This window comes from Xiphias gladius, chromosome 4 (assembly GCF_016859285.1).
Source record: "Xiphias gladius isolate SHS-SW01 ecotype Sanya breed wild chromosome 4, ASM1685928v1, whole genome shotgun sequence".
Lineage (NCBI taxonomy): Eukaryota > Metazoa > Chordata > Actinopteri > Istiophoriformes > Xiphiidae > Xiphias > Xiphias gladius.
In genome coordinates, this window is record NC_053403.1 from 19,250,144 (window position 1) to 19,272,872 (window position 22,729).

The 22,729-nt window shown below is 40.3% G+C and overlaps 1 protein-coding gene across 2 annotated transcripts in view; it reads right to left on the reverse strand.

The window, feature by feature from the left end:
* Window positions 1-22,109, reverse strand: part of ches1 (checkpoint suppressor 1) — a 64,006-nt gene extending 41,897 nt beyond the window's left edge. Inside the window, exons 1-2 of one of the 2 annotated variants that reach the window (XM_040125662.1) lie at window positions 21,811-22,109; window positions 6,467-6,532 (exon numbers count right to left, since the gene is read on the reverse strand). The gene's annotated coding sequence lies outside the window, so the exon portion shown is untranslated. The remainder of the gene's footprint in view (window positions 1-6,466; window positions 6,533-21,810) is intronic. The other variant, XM_040125661.1, reaches the window with a different exon arrangement.
* Window positions 22,110-22,729: the final 620 nt, after the last annotated feature.

A 22,729-nucleotide genomic window follows, 5' to 3' on the forward strand; every position in this document is an offset into this window, starting at 1 on the left:
ATTTGGCTAACAATCATTTGTTAGATAAAAAAAAATAGCACTCTGTAAAACCATGTCATTATAGTAAGTGGACTATAGAACAACAGAGCGGTAATTCTCCTCCTGTGAAACAATTAGCTGATTGTGTCATATTGGTTTCAGTGGTCAGAGTTTGCAAGTTAAACTTTCATACAGCTTGCCTATCTTAAAAATAATTGAAGTTTATGAACTTAGATGGAAGATGAAATAGTGGTATAAATAGTGATGTAATAGTTTAACCTTTTGGGAAGCTTATTCATTATCTTTCTTTACAGAGCTGGAGCCAGGAAGGATTAGATATGTTTAGCATTAGCATGTTGAATCTCCTTAGTTTAATCTATATACAAACAGAAACGTATGTGTGAGTGTGTGTTTGTGTGTGTGTGTGTGTGTGTGTGTGTGTGTGTGTGTGTGTGTGTGTGTGTGTGTGTGTGTGTGTTTTTAACAAAACGAGTTCATCAAGTAATAGTTACAACACACACCCTCCCATGGAACAACAAATTATAATTTTTACATTACTGTTTGCAATAAGCAAGATACAACATGTTAATTAATGAGCTTTAAAATGGTGGTTGATCACTTTTGAACTTTGGAGAGAGCCACACTAGCCGTTTCCCCCTTGTTCCAGTTTTAATGCTAAGCTAAGCTACATCCCTGATGTAGCTCTTTACTTAAGACACAGACATGAGAGTGGTACCAATCTTTTCATCTAACTCTTGGAAAGACAGCGATTAAGCACATTTCCCAAAATGTACTAGTCTTTTAATGTACTCTGTGTTTAGTGTTATCTTGTGAAATGATCAGCTTATTGTGTTATGTGAATTTTGGTCGCTGGAGTCTTACTGTTAAAACATCCATGCATATCATAAAAATTGTTGTTAAGCTTAAATTGGCTTATCAACTTACTTCAAAATTGGGACCACCAGTACGTGAAGCAAGTGCAACATAAACTGTGTAAACGTAGGAAGACTACATCTGTTATTTGTTTTTTTTTAACTTTTACAAATGTTGAAAGCTGAAACTAAAAAAAACAATAAGGATTCTAAAAGGATTCTGATACAATAAACAGGTCTGATACTGATTCTTATTTGATAAAATGCTATTAAGAGGATAACACTCACTATCTCACTCTTTCCACCTTTTCTTCCTCTCCTCATTAAACCCTTCCCTCGCCCAGTCCATCCCTCACTCCCTCTAAGGCCTCCCTGTCTTTTCTCTTTGACAGTGAGCAGGTCCCTGTTGGCACTCTGTGCTCTTTTACAATACTGTAGGAAAGGAGAAAGAGACAGAGAGAGAGAGTGAGAAAAAAAAAGGGAAAGCAGGAGACTGCCAGAAACACTATACAATATCAAAGCAGCTGGTGCACAGCCAACAGAGCTTTGATAGCAGACAGGGAGGGGTGCAGGTCAGAAAAACGGGAGGAGAAAGGCTTGGTGAACTGTTTAAAGTGGCTAGCGTGTTCTATCGGGATTCCTACATTGAGGATAGAGTGGGGTGGACGAAGCTTTGAGGTAGTGAGTGTTTTTCAGTTGGATGTCCTGCAGTCAAAAACAAATAAATAATAAGCAGGGCTCCCTCTCTGAGTCTGTCTGTCTCCCTGTTTCTCTTTCCCCTCTGGCTTTTCCACTAATCTTTAACAAACAGCAGCTAAGGCTCTCAGCCACTGGCCGACAGTTTGTCCCGACAACAAAAAACCATGGCAACAACCACTGGTAGAGCCTGTCCGGTTCCAAAGGTCCGCCTTCTCTGGCTTCTCCAACTCCCTCTGCTTTTTGAGCCTGTTGCAAATTTGGCTGAAACGGACGATTGCTATCAATTAGCGAATGACCTAAAACTTGGTGATAGAAGGCTTCTGATCAAGAAACTGCATGGCCTCATGTTTGCTTGAGAAAGCAGCTGAAGATTTAAGTGTTTATCAGATCACCTTTGGCTGAGACTGGCGATTGCAGCACAAAAAAAGTGTTCTGGTTGAGAAGAGAAAAGGGAATTTGAAAAAACTGAGAAGAGAACGACAAGGGAGTGAGGCAGCAGTTTCTCAGTAGCCTATACTGTCCTCTTCGGTCTGCCTTTGCTGACAATACTTACATCACTTCTGCTGATGATACAACTCTGCTTACATCCCTCACTCCTCCCTCCCACTCCTACAAGCTGTTTTTAACACTGCACAAGATACCTTATGTCAACTTGAACGTGTTCTGAATGCTGACAAAAAACTAAATTCAGGCTGTTTACAAACTCAGAAACAGGCCAAAAAGGAAAAGTGATACGAGAAATCACACTAGTATGGGACTTTCAAATGCTTTTTTTTTCATAGGGCATGTTTCAGCACACTGCTGAAAAATTAATATGCATGTTTTATCCAACTAAATAATATACGTTACATGAAAAAATTATTTATTACTAACAATTTTCAAAGCATATAACTCCTTCTCTACTTTTTTGAACATCTTCACAATCCCAACAGATTAAGTGTGAATCAACTTTAGGTGTAAACAAATGTTGCGTATTCTGTGTAGGTATACTAAATTTCTTAACTTTTTTAAAAGATGAGAAGGTCAAATCCAAATCTGTTTCACAACATGCATGTTTGTGTACTGCTGGGTATTACAGCTCAATACTTTTCAGGTACCAAAAAAAAAATGTGTCCCTAGCACACAGTATCAAAATTTCAAGTGTGATGGAAATCTTGTGAACTGATGGAAGAAGGTTCGGGGGAACCATATGTCTTAAGCAGGAGAATTTGATCAATCAAGGAGAAGAGAGATGAGCAGTACAAGCTGACACTGTGTAATGCCACCCAATTCTGAAGGATTCCTACCTTGTGGCCAAATTTAACCCTATAACTAAGACATACTTAATACATGTCCAAATAAGGTTATTCTTCATGGATTCACACCATATCCATACACAGGTGAAGATTGTATTTCGAACCTAATCCTAAACATTAAACCACGTTGTACCTAAATCACATTGTATATCTGTCCAATTTCGATAAAACTAAATGAATGATTCTGAGACACAGAGACACTGTCTGTGTTATGGCTGTTACCTTCTACACGCTTATCTTATCATATCTTCTACTAGGCTCTGCGCTATGACCTTGGTTTCTATGGCAACTGCCATTGGGGAATGGCCAGCTGCATGCAATCAGTGTCTTCACAGCCTTTTTGGAGACAAACAATGAATTATTTCTTTGAGGGCCTACATCAAAATGACCTGTTGGCTCTAATGGTCAAATACTACCTCAACACTTAGTAATACAGGAACAATACCTAAATAAGAAAAAAAATTCCTTCACATCAAGTGTCAAAAACATGGCATCAAATGTCTGACTAGATTTGCAGGTTTTAGACTATTCTGTTCAGTTTATTTACTTGTAAAGGTTTATTTAAAGTTTTTGGCTGATTATGTGAAGTTAAAATTTAACATTTGAGAAGTCTGGCTTCTTTTTTAAATTAAAAAAAGGGTTTGTAGAAAATGTTAAGTTTCCAAATGTAAGGTATTTTATTTTGTGGTTCATCCCCAATGCACTGCCAGAAAAACATGGGTATATAATCACACTGGATCTAAACCTGCAAACTAGTTGGAAAACCTAGGACACTGGGAGGTGGCATCTGTACTCTCTCTTATACTTAAAAGTCTAAAAATCATTAGAAGATCTCAAGAATACTTATCAACTATTAGTAACATCCTTTCTTTTTTTTTTCTACAGCTATTCAAGCAAACCTGGAGGAGCTTCTTTTGGCAAATTAACTACTGCAGAATTGCAGATGGACTGATAATGGTAGAAAAATTAAAAAAATAAAATTCAATAACAATGTTCAATAACATGTATGTATATGTTCAGTGAAAATTGATGTAATGTTTTAGAACTCTGGGTACTTTGCCACACAGTAACAGGAAATTAAAAAAAACTTCATGTATCGTATTGGCACAATAAAATTTCAAAAGATACAGCTATACTCATGTATCGTATACTCATGTAGCTATATTCATGTATCGTATTGGCACAATAAAATTTCAAAAGATACAGCTATACATTTAGTTTAGATTCTAGATTAGATTTTCTATGGCATTTTATTTGATAGAATAATAGTTCAGAAACACAGGAAACACAGAAAACCAGGAACGTGGCTGTTGCGTCGTAAAAATCTTAACACACTCAAACACAAAGGTGACTCCAGGTTTGACTTTCTCACAAGATACGTAAATGTCTTAAAGTCATTTTGGAAGTCTATAAGATCTGTGCAGTCCTCTAAAATGACTATTGAAGGATAAATAAAGTTTGACAAAAATAAACCTCAGCAGGATGCTGATTGTGATGGATTGGTTTTCTCAAGCAATTGTCAAATCTCTGCAATTTTATTTCTTTGCAGCCTAAGCTGAATGGAAAAAAAGGCTAACTGGAAAGTAGGAAAAACCGCTAGGGCCGCTAAAATGCATAAAAGGTTTGGTCCTTTAAAGCTGAAATCAGATTTTATTCAAGACATAAGTCATGTTTTTTCCTTTTGCTGAGACAGAAGGGTTGTACCTATTGCCATGCTAGCCCTTGATTATGTTGTTTTATTTTTACATGCATCACCCCTTTTTTTTCCTAGCCACTGTGCACTGAGCAATGAGCTGTATTACCGGCTTTACCTCCGTCTCTCATCAGTGTCACCTTCCATGCTGGAGGTGATCCACTGCTCGATTTATTTGCCATAACAGTTTTATATAAATATACTGTATAAGGCCATTCTGGGTCTACTAATTCACTGTTTTCTTACATCTCTAAAAAACAGTCGATGGAAAGTTACTATTTTTCAGTCCCAGGGTTCGTTTTTGTTATCTGTCCCTGAGGTCAGAGATGACTTAGGTAAAAGTGTCTTTAACTACTCTGCCCCCTCTTTATGGAACTGGCTGCAAAATTATTTAAAGCTGAAAGCTCTCTCGGTGAGTTTACATGGTTAATGAAGGTTCTTGTGGCAGACTCAATAAGGAGCTGTCTTTGCTTTGTTTAGTCAAGATTTAAGTAGGTTTGGCAATGAGCCTGCTGTATTTTGCTTTTTAGTGTTTCTCTTTTTGAGACTTTTGTCTCAAACTTCTGTTTGTCTGTGTGCTGCGCCTTGGCGCCCCCCCCCCAATTGAGGATCTTTTTAATCTGTGGGGCTGCCCTCAGATTAAAAGGCTCCTCTCATCTTCACATTAACCCTTAACAACTTTGCTTCCCAACCTGTAAACATCCAGTTTGATTCATCTTACAAAATTAAAAATAAATTGTATGATCTCTTGCTTTCTTTCACACCCTCTGTCTGGTATTTTCTAATCAGCAGATCCAGAGAATAGCAGTGTACAAGAAAGAGGACAACTGCCAGTGCAACTGACAGGAGTGGACAAGAAAGAAAGAGTGAAAGGGAGTAAAAGAAAGAGGGTAGTTATATCCTAGGGTCATTAGCAGCATGACCCTAGGACCCTGTCATTAAGCAGAAGTCACCCAGTCTTTCAGCGTATGCTGTTTGACAGGCCCTGCAAACAGAATTAGGGAAGAGCAATGATGGTGCCCTGATTAGATGTGTAACAGGGGAAAGACAGGGCCGGATCCATGGTTACAGTACACATGCACTAACATATGTGCACGTTATAGAAAGAAAATGACCATGAAAAAAAAGGGAGTGGGATGAGAGATATAATAACCTTAGTCTTAAGATGTAGTCAAGCATTGATTAGATAGACCCAAGACCCTCTTTTTCAATGTACAGACGTGATGCGAGTCAGCCTGATAAACACCGTGAGTTCCCCCCACGAGTGAATTGAATTCCCAAATTACAAGGCTTAAGATAACATACCTGGCTTAATTGTTGCACTTTATAAATCTCAAATCTCTTTGTAGATATTCATCAAAGGCTGTTTTACTCCTGATGCGGAGATGGGGAGATGGGAAACAGGAGAACAACACACAATGTGGTTCATATTAAGGCCTCTGATCTTCTATCTCTAGTCCCTCGTTTTCCGCTACATTCCTTTAGCCAGGGGTGATGTGTGGGAGTGGAAGGGGGGCTGGCATCCTCTCTGCAAGTGCAAAATATGTGGTGAAGCTTCCTTGTTAGCTTGAAATTTTTAGAGGAAAGTGGGGGTTAAATGATGGTTTATCTGCCTCTGCTTCTTCAGCTTTTTCTTACAGCATAACATGATCTAGCTTTGCTTGAGCTCCCATGCAACAATTGTCTATCCCTGTACCTTTCTCCGCATAACCTCAGGAGGTTACTTCAAATCTCCTGTTGCATAATTTCAGTTCTACTTAAAGTTTCTTCTCTCATTTCCACCTGCCCAGTGCCAAATAAATACCAGTGATAGTAGCACTTGTTGGATAAACTGAGAAGTGTCCATCTGTTGCAGACTCACTTAAAGAAACATTCACTCTAACATAACCCTAAACATTACCAACATGGCCACTCAAAGACATGCTCACCCTTATGCAGGCCTTTACAGCAACACAAGGGGCTGATTGGTTGTGGGCGTGCTGCAACAGGTACCACTGTGAAGAGGAAATATGATCCATGAGTACTAGGTCCATGAAGCTGATGGCTCATCAGATTGCAAAACTTCACAATACTATGAGACAGGATTACAGATTTGTGAGGATTTTACTCACAATTGTGAGGGAACAGTAGAACCATGCCACTTATGTTGCAAGCTAATCTACAGGGGGGTGAAAAACTCTGAGAGCACATTGAAAATCTCTAATATTTTCATGTTAACCTGGAAATAATCAGAAAGTTTGAGGATTTAGAAACATTTAAAAACAGAAGAAGTTATGTCATGTAAAATGAAGGAGAAATATGTAAGATTCTGCACTATTTCTAGGTCAGCAATCAAATTTGAGCAAATTTGGGGCATTGACCAACTTAACTCCTTTGTATAAAAGGTCAGATTTCCTTGAGTTGTATCCCTAACATTGAAGCATGAGTTCCGATGACACTGGATGGATTTGATATATTCATCAGAGTGTTGTTCAAGTAACTCAACTTGCCGCCAGTGTTCACCTGTTGTAAATAAGGTTGTGCCTCAAGTTTAAAGCAGATCATCGCTTAATAAGTAGCACTGTGATAGTGTTAAAGATGGCATCAGAACTAAGTGAAAGTGTCAGAAGTGAATTTGTTCTTCTAAGCAAAGAGGGGCTTTCTCAGAATCAAATCATGGCTAGACTAAAGGTTTCTAAGGGGGTATTGCATGGAACTCTAAAACCCTATGCAGAAGCTGGAACAGTTGTATCTAAAACATAATCAGGCAGGCTAAAAGTGACCACACCATCAGAAGATCAATACATCAAGCTTCGTTCCTTGAAAGATAGAAAAGCAACTTCATCACAGAATTTGCTAAATAAAGAACGCAAGACTCAAATCAGCAAAAGTACTTGCAAAAGAAGGCTGTCTTGTAGTGGTCTCAGAAGAAAAGTAGCAGTTTCTAAACAACTTCTCAGGAGGGGAAACAAGGCCAAATGCTTGGGGTGGGCTAAGAAATAGAAGCATTTCACATTGCATGATGAGAGAAAAGTCCTGTTTACTGATGAATCCAAGTTTGAGATTTATGGCAGTAACAGAAAGGTGTATGTAAGGACAAGAACAGGAGAGAGAATTATACTGCAGTGTATCAAACTGCCAGTTAAACATGGCTGTGGGAATATTCAAGTCTGGGGGTGTGTTGCCTACTCTGGAGTTGGAGATCTGAACCAAACTGACTACACCCTGACCAAGGAAAAGTACCTCTCCATTCTTTAGAGACATATTATACCCTATTGTTTGCATCTTTGTGGAGAAAGATTCATACTATAGCAGGATAATGAACCCAAACACACCTCAAAGCTTTGCAACAACTAATTGAAGACCAAAGAAGACCAAGGAGTCATGGACTTTCCTCCACAGTCACCTGACCTCAACCCAATTAAACATTATGGGGGCACTCTAAGACTGAGAAAGCCAAGCATTCTTTGGAACATTGTCAAATCACGCTGGAATAACATGGGTCATCAGGTTTTCACAAACTTGTGAAGTCCATGTCAGCTCAAGTGCATGCTGTCATTAAAGCAAATGGGGGACATACAAAATACTACGACATTCTGAAATTTTTGTAAATTTTTCGAAGATTCAACTTTTCACTCAAATTTGTAAACTGATATTATTATTTTTAATGAAAAATTTGTATTACATTCAAAACAAAGACAAAATAGAAGTATTCTGACTAGTCGTGAACAGGCATGTATTTGTGTATGTTGTGCCAGTTTCAACTTTATTTATCGTACCTCACGTTTGTTTGTTGGTACTGGTACCACCAATGCATCAACACAATCCTCTCAGTGAAATAAATGAAGATGCTGCATTGTTTCATGCCGTGTTATTGTACTAAAAACATAGCTCAATGCCTACACATGATCATGAACAGAATGGTTCTGAGCCAACTTCAGCCATTGTTTCCATTAAAAAAGCCGAGACAAATGGTGCAGCAGTACTACATTTGTTCAGATTTCACACCTCATTGCTTCAATCATCTGTTAAGTTATTGGAATTTTGACCCTGGTCATTGCAGACCTGTCCAGTGGTGTAAAATCTGATTACAGCTGACTGAAGCTTAAGCATAAATTAGTATTTCCTTACCAGCGACATGTTGATGTAAGTACTAGTGATACAATAAACTCCAATCCAGGAAGATGAGTTTGAGTGATAAGTCCAGAGTTTAAAGGCTCATCAGATGCCAAAACACTGCACAGAGGTCTATTATACCCCTAAGAAAACTACTACAGTGTCTTGCTGTATGACAGTATTTTCTTTTCGGCAAAAAGTTGAGCCAGGTTCAACTCAAAGCCCTCTGCATTGGCATCCCCGCAGCTAGAATGTAGTGGTCTTATACAAAATTTGGTCCGGACGTGACCAATTTAGAGTAAATGTACGTGTGTTTTGGCATTTCTTGAGCATGAATTTAACAGTTTTGTATTTGTAGCATTTATGATGAATCAGCTTAGAGCTGAGCTGAGCTGAGACCCAGCACTGAGTCTCAGACCGCTGATCATGTGTAGAAAACCTTAGGTTTTCCCTTTCCTTAGCTGTCCCTAAAGGATGCCTGTCTTTAACCAGTCACATTCTGTCTTCTGCAAGAAGCAGATAACATCTTTTCATTGAGGGTCACTGGGTGATAACATTCAAATGCCTCAGTTATAAAGTATACATTATCCCTGTTTTAGCCGACTCTCTTCGACTGTCTCAGCAGGAAAGTTTCTTACTTGATTCTATAAACAAAAGGGCACTGAAAACAAGTAGTTTAACATATTTCAAGTTAAAAGAAAATGCATATTACTCATTTACTAGTAGCAGTCATGGTTGTAGTCCATCTGGTAAACATCATTCCTGGTTGTTTCAAACTTTAAGTTTAACAGCTGTTGGCAGGTGAGCCACAAAGTTAATTTCCGTTACTGCTCCTGAGAAATACAGCATGGAGAAAAACCATTAACTAGAAACTTTCTTCTCTAGTGTTTTCCCCAGAATCATATTCTTGTAAAGGTGGAAAAACCTGTGAAATTGTATCAGACACTATAGCTCTCCAGTGAATTCCATACTAATGAAATATTTTAAGGTATGCTGGAAGCTACTCAGATGAAAAATACACCCTTAAACACTTGAACATAATCTTTTGTTTAGTGATGGATTTTGGACAACGCGCACAATATTACCCAAGTTCTAATCAGCAGTTGTAAAGGAGAAAAGGAAAACTCAAAAGAACAGCTGTGAGGTTTGTTCTTACAAATTTTTTTAGTGGCCGCATCAATTGTAGACCATAATGCTAATTATACACAAGACCTGGTGTTTTTCAAGTTGTGCAATTTTTCAATTTACTTTTTCTCGACAGTAAAAGAAATCCCATTTTACTACTGCCATAACTTTCTCCAGAACAGCAGCTGAAAATCACATTCTCAGGTAAGGGAGCTGAAGTGTCAAAAGGCATTCTGGGAAATGTAGGAACACACTAAGTAAAGCTGACAAGAGAGGCTGAGGGAAAGTGGATACAACAAGAAAGGCAAATGACAATTGCATATTCAATAATAACAGAATGCGTTGGACATCCAAACCTGATGATTTACAACAGCATAGAAGCAGCTGAGGATGGAATTTTCCTCTGAGACAGGGCGTTCCACTCTTCTACCAAACGGCAAGGGAAACTCCAGTGTTCACACTTGCACACACACACACACACAAACACTCACACAAAAACAAGTTTGCAGTCCTGCACAAATACACACATTAAAACTGAATACAAGAGGACGAAACCATGCACATTTGTATGCATTTACATATACATCTTCCCCTTTTGCTCTTTTACAGCAGTTTCCTGTGCATACTGTCTACCTCTCATAGTACATTCAGAGCATGAACACCCAGAGTCAGCAAGTCTGGACACAGCTGCTGAATATTCAGCCCTGCGCTCTCCTTCTTTCTCTCACCATCTCTGTCTTCTCCCACCTTAAACTCTCCCTATTTCTTCCTCCAGTCTTACTCTACTTCTAGTTCAATCTCTACAGCTCTGATGCCGCTGCTGCCTCTGCTCTCTCTGCTCCACTTTCATTAAGGGGCTCTACTCTGATAGCCCTTCATATAACACTTAATCATCATTACAATAAGAGCACTCTCTTTCCAACGAATCATCTCGAGGGGCCAGTCCTAAAGATAACTGATGTCATTAACCTCCAGGGCTCCTGATTGGTTGGAACAGCGCGGGAGAGCCCGCCCAAGGTGTTTGACTGAGGGCTCAGTGGGAGCATGCAGGTCGGACAGGCCAAGGACATTCCTCTTCTGGAGAGGAGCAAGAGGAGAAAACCCACACACAAGCGCCTGCTCGCTTGTACACGGGCACAAAGGCTCTTGCTGAGAAGCAGAAGACAAGTCGTGTTTGGTTTTGCAGTCAAGAGAGAACTGAATAAGACTATTGAATAAGGGGGAGAGAGGTTGGAATAACAGTATTTTACATGAATGGATCTCAAGGGAAATGACTACTCCATCGCTCCCTCTGCTCTGTATTTGCGGCTGCAATTTTACAATAGACTTGAGTCTGTGTGCGTGTGTGTGTGTGTGTGTGTGTGTGTGTGTGTGTGTGTGTGTGTGTGTGTGTGTGTGTGTGTGTGTGTGTGTCTGTGGCGGGGGGGGGCATTTTGGCTTACTGAGTCTATGCTGATATCACACTGTGGAAGTGACAGGTTGCCATATTATGTTATTGCGGGTGTGTGCATAGATGAACAGTGAAGGCTTCACATGAATAAAAGCGCACTCTTAAAAAACTGTGCGCAGTTGTCCAAACCACAGTGAACTCACAGCTGTTCTCAGTTGCTATGTGGTAGTCGCACCATCGTCTCAGATAACACACACATACGCACACGCACATGCGAGTGTGAGAAGGGAACAGTAACACCAGACTTGGCATGGTCGGAAGGTCACAGGGGTATTGTGAGAAAGTTGCCTAGCAACAAACACAAAGCACATTTAATTTCCAGTGTGATCTCCTGTATGCCCTTAACCAGATTTGAATGCATATATGATGAATATGTTGACAGTAGATGATTGTTTGGCACGTGACTCTTAATGTTTGTGAAGAAATGTGTTGAATGTGCTGGTGCGTCATTATAGATCTCAATAAATCTTCCACCATTGCTAGCACTCTACAGTGAAACAAAAGGTTACAGTTAACGGCATACTAGCTTCTTAGTTTGCAGCTACTGTTGTGTTAAAGAGGAATACATATATTTGTGTTTTAGGGTTGTAGGCTACATATATTATCTTCTGTGTTCCTGTGCAAATGTCTTACAACCTAAATCAAGTGCATATGACGAATGCATTGGTGGACACTTCTCAATTGTTGCCATAAGTCCTTTTTGAGCTTGAAACCAGCAGTAGAAACACATTTAACACCAAAAGCAAACTCCTGCCACACCAAGCCTTCTTCTAAAGATTTAGATTTGGTCTTTACTATACTTATTATGCTTTATCATTAGGTATTTGCCAATATTGTCCCTTTAGGCTTCACATACTGCTGTACTGCTAGCCTAGTCTCATAGGCTTGCCATACTGCTGTACAGCATCACGAAACACAGAGAACAGTAACAGAAAAGTGACACTGACCATAGTTTAGAAAACTGTCAGGACAGCTCATCTGTGTACTGAATTCGTTATAGGTTATCACAGGAACAAGGCTGCTATCCTCTCTACCTCCATCCATTTGTGCACAGTGGTGTTTAAATACATACAAACTGAGCTGGGATGGGAATTTTGGGTTCTGTTGCAGCTGAATTATGGACCATTTTATGATGTCTTACAAGAGAAAATGGTAAATTCAGCCTGAAACAGATTTGTATCTTTTGTCCAACGGAAACATTAGTGTTGGTACTCAGGACACAGAATGTGACAAATCAAAAATTAACACTACTGAAAAATTGCTCCTATGTAGCAGCTAGCAAGCTTATTCTTAGTTGGAGACAATTAACTTACAAACTGGGGGCATGGAGTTTGAAAGACATGGATGTTTTCCAGGTAGGGTTGGTCAAAGGAAAAGACCCTGTTGAGCTGGATTATTGTAAGTCTAGGAACCAGGGTTTTTGAAGCGTGATCCATCCTACAGATTGAAAGTCAGGATATTTTGCCTCCTGCTGCACTGATTTTTGCCTGGAGTACCCTTGTCAGTTAACTTTTTAGCTTAGAATCCTTACATGAGTTATCTGTGACATTATAACTACAGTCAGTTTTACATTTTCTCAAATGTGCACACACAAAATCATACATATACACATTTAATATGCGAGTTATGTACCATATTAAACCAAAAAATAAGTGGACTCTTGATGACTCAATAATTACATTTTTTATAAATCAGTAAAAATAATTAAATTCACTTGTTTGGCATTACTCAAAATAAGTGCTGCATGCAGTAAAATCATCATAAAATCAATAAAAGACATTTTTTAAAAATTGAGTTAAAAGCAGAGGCATCTGTTTTTACCTTACTGCCTTGCTTTAGTTAGTGATGTCACATGTCAGCACCTCTGTCTCCTCCATCATTGCCATCTCTTTCCACTGTGTGCAGTGGAACAAAGCAGAGATGGCAGAGAAACTTATCTTTAAAAAGAAACTGCACAGTGTTGTGGAATAATTTGGAAACTTGTCACAGAGAGTGAATCCTATCTCAGGGAATGCCAGTCTCTCACACACAGATGCACACACACACACACACACACACACACACACACACACACACACACACACACACACACACACACACACACACACACACACACACAAACACAAGATTACAAATATGAACACACACATTACACACACAGGGACTTTGGTGTTTACATCATATGGGAAGGTATTTTTTCCCCTTACACTGCCAGGGAACAGGCCCACGCAGACCTGGAACACAGACACACAGACGCTGACTAAGGCCCTGAGACTCCTGGGGGTTGGGGGGGTGAGCGTGTGCATGTGTACAAGTGTATGTGCATGTGTATATAATTACTGTAGTTGTGTATCTATGTCTAACTTTTTGATGTGACGTAGGTTTCCTGTTTATGTACATTTGTGCATGTATGTGTGTATGCTCGTGCAGTGGTATGAAATCATCCTGTTCAGTGTTAAGCTGTTGTGTGGTTAGTGTGCACAGTAGACTGTTTGTGGCTTTTGCGGGGCTGACCTAATGCTAATCAGTTTATTACGAAAATCTGCATATTTTTGTGTTTGTGCCTGTGCAAATGTGTGTATTTAAACCATTTGTGTGTGGGTTGCTTCTCAGTTCATAAACTGTTAAGTCCCTGTGTGGTGTGATTTCCCTTCAGTTTGGGGTTTGAGGTTAGAGAGATAAAAAGTGGGAGAAGACAGCAGAAAGGCAAAATGTGTTTGTCTGTCTTTGTGTGTGTATTCATGTCTGTTAAAAGCTCCCAGTTCTCCCATCCAAAGCCGGCTGATGGCTGATGTTCAGAGCTTCAACCACAATGCTTGGAAAACACAACAGGCGGCCCATTCAACCCAAGACACAAATAGAGCACTCTTCCTCTGTGCTTAAAACCCCGTAGCTCAAACAGTGAGCTAAAAACAGATATTTTTGTTGAGAGTTGAAGAAGGCCAACCACCAAAATCACTTCTCTTTCTCCATGACGCTGTTTTCTTTTGCTAAAATAAGAACTGGCACGTACAGTATCTGTGGAGACAACCCAGCATCGTCTCTTTCTCCTTTCGTTCAGTGCCTGCCTGTGATTGTTGCAGCCTCTCAGGATGAGATTCAACAAAGGTCAGACAGTCGCAGACAGAGGGCAAAAAGTACATAGAATTACCAGTTGCAAGACACTGGGGTATCCATTTCAAATAGAAGCCAATCTCAGGGGGCGGCAACAATGTGTGTGTGTTGCAGCAGCATCTTTAAGTGCCTCATGTTGCAAAGAACAACACATACAGAACAATAAAGTATTTATTAGGTGTTAAGTCTTTCCACTTTAAGGGAAAGGAATAGGGGAAAAGAAGGGAGGAGGAAACACATTATATAAATCAGATGGTTCCTGAAGTCATTTTTTTCTCCACACATGATTATGCATGACAACACACATACACACCCACACTGCGTATGGCTGCGTTCACGTATGACATCACTGTAGCTAGCCAGAAAGACAGGAGAGTAAGAGAGAGCCAGGCTGACGTCATCCCATTCACTCAATGTCAATTACGTAATCATGGTGTCCAAGGCCTGCAGGACAGACATGCTGTGTCTGTTTTTTTGTGATCGCATGCAGGCCAAGAACACATAATTGCAATCTCATGTGCGAGATTAGACATAAAATAAGGCATGCTTATGACATCATTAGTGGGAGGTGGCCTGGCGTGAGTGTGGCAGCCTGGTGTTAGTGTGACACAATGAGAGTGTTTAGGTAGACGAGGAGGAGACCGAGTGCTGCAAACAGACCCGGCTAGCAAAGTTATGAAACGCAAATCCAACTCAACAGACTACAAAGGGCCTTTTTGGCCTTTTCTCTGTGTGTGTACAGTGTATACACAATGTGTGTAGGTGTACGTGTGTTTATCTTAAGTGACTTTTCTGTAGCACTCTTACTTGAGGCAAAGAATACATTAAAAACACACGCACCCAAGCATACTGCTGAAATCTACACACACATACATACACACATGCATATACATACACACTCACTCTACCTCCTCTCATAAACAAAGCTTCCTAAGGACAGGAAATCCTTCCACCCACGTTCCTGTGTTGCTTGGCAACCAGAGCAGCGTCACTGTGTGCATGCCTCCACTGCTGCAAACACCACATACGCACAAACATGAAAACAGAGACACACATACATACTGCAACTTCTTGAATTCTGCTCCTTTAAAAGCACCAAAAAACACCACATAACTGAGCCAAAGCTTAGTAGGCTGATACTCGCCACAGCTGCTCCGCAATTCATCAGCTATGGATCTAAACCAAACATGACATCACCCCTTATAAACATAAAACACTTTTTTCCCCCATTTACAAGTTCTATTTTTACACTCGCTGACGTCTTCTTATACGTGATAGTGCACGCAAAAATGTGTGTGTGACTGCCCTGTATATGTCAGTGTTTATTTATGTGCATGCAATTGTGTGCCACTGTGTGAGGACGCAACCAGCAATAGCTCAGCACGACTAAGTAGAGAGAGGCTAATTGAGCTGAGGTGCCCAGCACTGTGGACAATGAGTCCATTTCAAATCAGCAGGAGGCCTATTGAAGACAATTATAACCTGGGGGATGCAGAGGAGCATTATTCTTCTAAGCCATCTTGGCCACTTAGGCCGGCTGTGTTTCCACTGCAATTTTAAACACTGCTTTTAACTATCCACTTGTTTTAACACATTAAGTAGTACATGAAAAGCACAGTTCACCTACCAAATAAATGCAGAAATTAAATAACTTACTGCAGACTAAATCATTACCTAATCATTTCTATGTCAATAAAAAAAATGCATGAACACCAAACACATCACTGTCTTCTAAACGCTAATTAACAGATCATAGCAACAGCAATTTGGAAAAATGTCAGTGAAGTTTCTCCCATGCAACAAACAGTAATTCACATGTTCTATAGTGAAACAACTGCACTGTGGATCTAAAAGTCATATATTTAATTTACCGTAGTAAAAACAAAGTAAAGGTCACGTGAATTAGCCAAGCTAGAACTATCGCTAGCGAGCTAATGTGCCAGCATATTTACTGCCATATGACTGTTATGGGTACCCTGGTTCCAGACCTCTGAATCAAAAGAAACCAATCCAATTTAATCAACACCTCATATCTGGTGTTGTGACCACCAGCTGCTATATCAGCCAGTTGAAGAAACAGTCGCCTAGTCAGAGTTTTGTAGTCAAGATAAAGATTGGGCAAGTCATCTTGCTACATAGCTAGCTAGCTACCTTGCTACATCTATGAAAAATGACAAGTGATGAGACCTACGCAGCCATACAGGTTGATGTAAGTCAATTTAAAAAGATAACAACTCTTAAACCAGCATATTTCTTTAATTGTCATGAAAAAATTAAATACTACTAGCAATCACTACCGCAGTTTTGATGTTAACTGAAAATAATGTCAGCAGGACAGATAGGCTGCTCGCAACTGACTGGTTTGGGCTTAATAATTTTTCTTAATTGTTAAGATGAATACAATGTCAGGTTGAATGAATGATGTAACACAAAATGAAAATCATTCTGATTAACATGCTACACTATTGGCTGCTATCTAACTGACCACACTAGTTGTGTGTTTGACAATGATGTTTCATGAGTTGTTTTTTTTTAATCGGGTTACAATAGATTCATTTCAATAGAAATTGAATCTAGAAAATTTGTTTATTGTCTGTACTATTACTAATTGAGTTGTACCCTATAAATAATCTGATATTTCTCTAGCCCGTCATTTTGGTGGATGTTTTTTTCTGGGTGGAAGGTGTACATATTAAAGAACTTTTGAGTTAATAGAATTATAATACAGAAATGGGAGAACATTATACTGAAGGGACTCTTAAATGTGTTTACACCATATGTATGTGTGTTTTACTACTTCTTCAGAAACGATAAAAAGTTTGGCACTTCACTTAACACCTTTTTCACAATATTTTTTTTTTTTGGGTGGGTATGAACAATGCTTTTAAATAGTTTAATTATTTTTAGTCTTCTTGGGAATCAAACCTTTTTCAATGCTGGGCTCCAGACTAAATTTTTCCACAAGTGGCACTGGTGCTCCCTTCTAAAAAATTAGGAGCACCATTTAAATAAACACAACACATTCATATTTTTCCATCTTAACTGTGTTGCTAAATAAATGATTTGGTTATATTTAGACAATTTACATAAATAACAATGTGCTGTTTTATTTTAAACGAAAAAGTCACAAAGTGAAGTTGTCCTTTACATTATCAGTGCATCTGTCCCTGCATAGTTTATGCTTCATGCTGTTGTGCTGTATGAGTGTTTCATTTTTAAACATTTGCGGTTGAATCTGTGTTTTCCCCACAAATGCTGGACCACACTGAGAACAGTGCATACAATACATGGCATTCCTTTCTTTGCAATATCTCAGCCACGTAAACTGCGTGAGCCATTCCTATCAGAATGAGTAGGTCTTTGCAAGGGAGGATCTGAATTATCTTTTCTTTTGAAAAATTCTGTAGTTTATTTCATTGTCACCAAAGGGCCAAGCAAAAGTGAGAGTACTTAAAGACTGAGAGTACTTACAGACTGGACAGAGGTAGATGACATCCCGCATAGAATTGTCCCTATCCTGCATTGTTATGAGAGAGCGAGAGCCTCGTGTTAGCTCTCCACTCTACTCACTCTCTTTCTTTCTCACATACATCTACACACACACACACACACACACACACACACACACACACACACACACACACACACACACACACACGCACACACATCTACACACATATGTTCCACTATCCCCTTGGGGACAACTCATTGACAGAATGCATTCCCTAGCCCCCTACCCTAACCTTAACCATCACAACTAGATGCCTAACCTCAATCCTTACCCTAACTATAACCTAAACCTAATTGTAATCTGAACCCTAAAACTAAGCCTTAACCCTAAAAAAAAAAACTAGTCTGGACCCGTGGGGGCCTCAATTTTGTCCCCACGAGTGACATGAGTCCCCATGGGTTGGTGTGTATTCAGTTTTAAGTCCCCACTGGGATTTAAAAACAAGCCCACACACACACACACACACACACACACACACACACACACACACACACACACACACACACACACACACACACACACACACACACATTGCTGGACTGTGTATCGTCAATGTGCAAAATTGAGGACATAGTTGAAAACTTGAGGAACCACTGTAAACAACTACTTTAAATGGAAAATAGCTAAAGCCTGTTCAAAAAGTCGGTAAAAGTTGCTAGATGACATAATTGCTAATTAGCTTATTCATGACGTTATTGTATCACATTTGCATTATGCCTACTGTCAGGAAGTTTCAGCCCTTTACCTTTTTTGCTTCTTTCCTACTCTCTGTGTTCACATATGCAGTATTTTAATACGGCTTAATTCCCAATAAATCTGTACTCATTTACATGTTTTTCTGTTTCTGTTTTCAGACAACGGGACAAGTATGAAATAGTGACTGAAATGCAGGCCATTAAGATTACATGTTAAACAAGAGTCACTTCCAAGCCACGGCCAAGCTGCTGCTCTGCACTGCTAAAACCCTGATTTTATAACCGTGATGTCGTCTGACAAAATCACCATAAACTGTGCTGTGATTTAGACTATATTTACTCCTAAAACGCACATTCAGAGAGAAAGTTAGAAGCTCATTCACGTCTATGTCAACTGCCGTGCGGTCAATTGAATGAGACGCATAGAGAGGTGTGCCTGCAGAGGAAAAGCCTGACCTCATGCTCGCGGGGCAATATTGGCAACTCTCTTCTATGGAAAAAAGTTGCTACATTTGTGGCTAGTTACATTTTTGAAAAAAAAAGTCGCTAATGTGGTCTGAAATATCGGTAAATTTAGAGACAAAGGCACTATTCATTATGAAAAATGAATAGTCAGTGGGGAAACTCGAACATTTGGCCGGCCAACCAATGGTGTAACATCATCACTCAGTCACGTGGCATTCGGCTAATCAATGATGTTACTTCATCACTCAGTCGGTCAAGGACATTTGTGTTTGTAGGGCTGGCCCCGTTGTTGCAGTCCAGCCAAAAACGGGGGGCATATTTGCAAACTGGTGCTTCTAGTTATAAAAATTAGTGGAAGTGTCTCCAAAAATGTTTTTAAAATGCGACTAAATGGTTGCAGTCTGGAGCCCTGACAATGGAAGTTTTAGAGCCATGATTTACTCTTGCTATGAATGCACAGTGGCTGAGTCTTTACTGCATCTCTGGAAAACACAGCTCATTGTACTATATAGATGCATAACAAAGGTCATGAATATTTTAGCATTGATAATCCAAGATACAATGTCAACACTATACTCTGTGTCTGAGTAAACACACTATGAATCCAACATACCTACAAAGCCAAAGAAGTCGGGATATTTCTATCACTTTTTCCTGTTAAGGTGCTTTCTGTAGTGTTTACCTTTTTGAACAAATGTTCCGTGATACCTCTGCAGTAAACTTTTTTTCTTATTGTGCATTTTGACACACTGCCATATGGCTCATGGACCACAGCTGACCAGAGCACAGCATTGGGCTATAGTGTAGCTCCAGGCACGGCTAATACAATAAGAAATATTCAAACGGACATTTTTTGAGTATTCATGCTGAATAAATCATGAAGAAAACTGTCTGACTCTTTTATTCAAAACCCAGACTATTTAGTTCATTCACATATGAATTACAGATCCACTGTGAACTGTTTGAGTTGTGCTGGAATCAGAATAACAACAGTTGTACTGATAACACTAACCCACTGAGCCATCCATACCAATTATCTGTGTCTGAGGTGGAGTATAAATTCAATATTCAATTTACACAATTCAATCTCACATCAGAGTTTACAATTGAAAAACTACTGGTGTCAAAAGAGCCATAACAGACAAAAACAGTATAAGATTACTATGAGAGCCTCAACTGTCTCCAAAGTGAAAAAGAAGCGGGCTAACTGAACGTCGCTCCACAGGGGTGTCCATTGAGAGACAGGGAGAGGTGGAGGGGCGAGAACTCCATTGAGTGCAGCAATGGGGGGTCAATATGTGAATGAACGTTTGCCATGGAGGTGAATTATGAATGAGCAGCACTCTGAGCACTCCTGTAGAGAGCATGTCAGCCTCCGTTTCCTTCACTCCATCTCCTCCGCTTTCTTTCCATTTCTCCTCCTCCTCCTCCTGTCCTAAAATCTCCATCATCCTTTTCTTCCTCTCTTTCTTTGTTTAATCTCTCACTACTGGATTAATCTTCTCAATTTCATTATTCTCGGTCATCTGATCGCTTTATCTCCCTCCAACCCCCTTCAAACCCCCCATCCACCATCTCCTGTCTCCCGACCAGGGGGAGATAGAGGTAGACACATACACCGTCTGTCTGAAGAGACAACAGAACATTCTTTCCTGCACATACATATTTACACTGTCTAACACACAGACACATGCACACAGTAGCAAAAGATAATACAAAAGCACGTGCAAAGACAGACGCACGTGCAAAGACAGACGCATGCATCAAGTGAAACGCTCACAGGCACTGACACAAACACATTTCTCCCAGCTGTTCTCCTGGCCACAAAGCTTGCCTGTGTGTGTGTGTGTGTGTGTGTTTGTGTGTATGTGTGTGTGTGTGTGTGTGTGTGTGTGTGTGTGTGTGTGTGTGTGTGTGTGTGTGTGTGTGTCTGTATTCGTCTGAGTGTAATCCAATGTGCTGCTGCTCAGCCTGTGCCACGCTCTCTCCTCTGTTGCTGTGCGTCTGATCAGATCTGCCTCCCTCAACCTGTACACCGTCACACTCACACATGCACACAGAGACACGCACACGCTTTCTCACACACATATAGAAGTTGCTACTACTTATCAAGCTTCATGGAGTGTCAGCCAAGCTTTGGGAAAACAGAAAATTCATTCAGTGCTGCTTTGCAACCTTTAAGCAATGACTGTGTCTGTTACCTTCTAAAAACTCCTGAACACACACGCAAATGAACACACAGTGAGAGAAACTGGGGTAAAAGAAGACTCTGTCTTCTTAAAGGGAGTGTTATCCCCCATTTTGCTCTAGCTAAACTTCAAGTAGCCTTCTGAAGATGTGCGTGTGCGTGTGTGTGTGTGTGTGTGTGTGTGTGTGTGTGTGTGTGTGTGTGTGTGTGTGTGTGTGTTGGAATGGGATCACGGCGTTCCCTAAAAAGTATCCACTCCTTTTGATCCCTTCACTCCAGTTTACAGCGGTCAGCTCAGCTCGCTTACACACTTTGGCCCCCTTTTTAGCTTGAGGAAAAGCAACCCTTAAAACTCACACACACACACACACACACACACACACACACACACACACACACACCAATGTATATATAGGCTACACGCACACACACAGTCACACACATGTGCCCCCCCCGCCCCCACACACACACACACACACACACACACACACACACACACACACACACCTCCACTCTTCCCTTTAAGTGCAGAGCCATGCAGCATATATATGTCAACACCCCGCAAATAGACATACACACTCAGACCTCTGCCAGACCTGCATACAGCCATGAAAGCCCCGTAAAGTCACCTTAGGATCCTTCTGTGTTCCAGGCGAGCCCCTTCTTCACTCTCTTCCTCTCCTCTGTCAGACTTCTCTCTCTCCTCCTCTCCTCCTGTCCTTCCTTCCTTCCGTCCTTCCTTCCGTGCTATCCTTCCGTCCTTCTTCTTCTTCTCTCTCTCTCTCCCTCTCTTCGTCTCGGTGCTCGGTCAGTTCCCAGCGTTTTTCCCGAGCCCCTCCATATCCGCCCCGCCAGTCGCTTCTACCACCGAGCAAGCGTGCACACACACACACACACACACACACACACACACACACACACACACACACACACAAACACACACACACACACACACACACACACACACACACAAACCGCTGCGTTCCTATAGTCTCTCTCTCTCTCTCTCCCCCCCCCCTGTTTATCCCTCTCTGCGCGCTCTCTCTCCTCTGTGAGAGAAGAGCTCGATGAGTGTGTGTATGTGTGTGTTTGTATATGTGTGCGGGGATGCGTGTGTTTCTGTGCTCTGCCTTGCCCCGCCAGCAGCAGAGGACTTCCCCCGGAGCCCGACCTGGATCCTAGCGCTAGTTGGATTCACTGAAAGAATGTTATTGTGTACGGAAGGTATAACCAAAGATCGTCTATGATTTTGACAAGATCATTCACTCAATAGCTTGGCACAAAACGGCCACTCTTCTGGCATTAATGCATCTTTAATTTTGCCTGTAACCATGTATGACAAATAATAATATATTATAATAAATTTTAAAATAAAAAAAGCGGAAAAAACCAGTAACAATCACCATACAACTTGTTTAACCACAAATTTTATCCCAATGTCTTCAGCAAATTCTATTTTAGGATATGCCCTGAACAGACAAAAACACACACTATACTAACAACATCATACAATTAAGCATGTGGAGAAAAACAATGAAAAAAACAAAC